The sequence below is a fragment of the Terrapene carolina genome, unplaced genomic scaffold (genome assembly GCF_002925995.2).
Source record: "Terrapene carolina triunguis isolate 2854851 unplaced genomic scaffold, T_m_triunguis-2.0 Scaffold558, whole genome shotgun sequence".
In the NCBI taxonomy this organism is placed as follows: Eukaryota; Metazoa; Chordata; order Testudines; family Emydidae; genus Terrapene; species Terrapene triunguis.
Window position 1 is genome coordinate 4,386,230 of NW_020664909.1, and position 2,403 is coordinate 4,388,632.

Here is a 2,403-nt window from a genome sequence, read left to right on the forward strand (position 1 = left end):
AACGGCGCTAAATTCGACATAAAAGCCTAGTGTAGACCAGGCCTAAGAGTGACTTAGGGTATGTCTACACAGCACACTGAGCCTGTGTTCAGACTCAGGTTCAAACCCAAGCCCCTCTTGTCTCTACACAGAAATTAGTCTGACTTGGGCCAGTCATCCCTTTTGATTCAGGCCAGTCGACCCTGCTAGTGGGGTGGATCAAGCCCACGTTTCATTGTGATGTGGCTCAGAGCCCAGACATTTTGCAGTCTGGATGCAGCTCAAGTCCGGGTTGCCTGACTCGGGTCTGGAGAGTCTGTCAACACTATCCCGCAATCCTCTGGGGAAATTCCACTGTACTTAGACCTGGAATGTGCTCAGCCCTGCATGAACACTTGGGATGAGGAGAAAGCGGAAGGAACCTTCCTTTGGCCCGTATGGAAAGCTAGTCACAAACTCAGTGAGGAGTGTTAGCGATGCTTCCACTAGCACTGGATCTGGTATTAGTCTCCTGAAAGGACTTATGTATCCTCTCCACCCTCCCTACCATCCAGCAAAGCTAGCATGACCCATAGAAGGATACAAACGGAAACATTTTAAAGGTGGTGGCACATCTCCTGAAGCATTGCATCAGACTCTACAAGGGCTGGTCCACACTGGGGCGGGGGATCGATATAGGAAACGCAACTTCAGCTACGAGAATAGCGTAGCTGAAGTCGACGTTTCCTATATCGAACTAAAAGTACCTACTTCGGGTCCACGCGGCGCAGGCAGGCTCCCCCGTCGACAGTGCTTCCTCCTTTCGGCGAGCAGGAGTTCCGCAGTCGACGAGGGAGCGCTTCTGGGATCGATCTATTGCGTCCAGATGAGACGCGATAAATCGATCCCAGAAGATCGATCTCTACCCGCCGAATTAGGCGGGTAGTGTGGACCAGCCCCAAGAAACCCTGCTTGGACTACCACTGAAGCACACAGACCCCCTAGCCCACATCAAGGCAGGCCACAGCTTAAAGGCCACAATTCGGTCTTTATTACCTAGGTCCTAGGATCATCTTGAGCCCCTTGGTCACCTTGCAGATTTTCCAAGGGGGTCGTCTCATTTTAAGGAAATTTCACACATCACACAGGGCACCTCTAGAAAGGATATGGCATCTGAGTGTCCATCATGAGAGGCTTAAACCATTATCAGGAGGAACGCAGAGGTTTGGTGGGGAATTGACTTGGGCTGCTTCTTTGCGCTTCTTTTCCTTTCTTGCTTTTGATACTAGATTTTTCTTTTCTTTTGCTGCCCCCCCCCCAACACAATCTTTTTCATTATTAAATAATTATCAAATGGACAGGGGAATTTTCAGTGCTTTAGTTACCATGGTGACTGGATTTGAGGGCAGGAGAAGGAATAGAATTAGAGTGTCAGAAAGAAAATTAAATCAAAATACTTTTTTCTTTCAGAACTTGTGGGCAGTGGGGTTATTTTTATGTGAGGGAAAACTTCCTCCTCATGGAACCTTCGGCCTCCTTTTCTGCATACTGTTCTTCAGCTCTGAAAAATGTGGTCAGGAAATTTTTCGATAAACACTTGGAGCCAGGTCCTTCATCAGTTTTTACTCCGAGTCCCATGGCCCTGAGAATCTGGCATTTGGAGAGGCTGCCTTTTATTCTGCAAAGTGAGACTTGTACATGATAGTAGGGAAGAGGGAGAGAGTGAGGTGCTGTAAGTCGAAGGTAAACTCCCCATGCTGTGACTTGTTTCTGCAAGCTAAATCAATAGCCATATAATCAGCAGTGTTTGCACTCGCAACAGGGAAGGTTTGGAGGAAGAAAAGCCTGGAGAGAAGCATTGTGAAAAGTTCCCCCAGTCCTGGTGAAAACCAATGTTATTTTCTGTAACTGTTTGTTCTCTTGTTTCTAATTACATCAGCACTAGGACTGAAAGGAAGGGCCGGAATTATTTTTTCCTGCTCTATGTTTCATGAGCAAATGGGGAATCAGTGGGCAGAATCCATCAGAATAGGCAAAGATCCACCTCAGCAGTAGGTGGTGCTGCCTTCAGGCTGTGCCAGAGAACCTAAGCTATTTCTAGAACAGGGGTCAGCAACGTTTGGCACGCGGCTCGCCACGGTAAGCGCCCTGGCGGTCCGGGCCAGTTTTATTTACCTGCTGACGCGGCAGGTTCAGCCGATCGCGGCCCCCACTGGCCATGGTTCGCCGTCCCGGGCCAATGGGGGCGGCGGGAAGCGGCGCGGGCGAGCGATGTGCCTTCTCGCCACCCCCATTGGCCCGGGACGGCGAACCACGGCCAGTGGGGGCTGCGATCGGCCGAACCTGCCGCGTCAGCAGGTAAATAAAACTGTCCCGGCCCGCCAGGGTGCTTACCCTGGCGAGCCGCGTGCCAAACGTTGCCGACCCCTGTTCTAGAGGATCCAG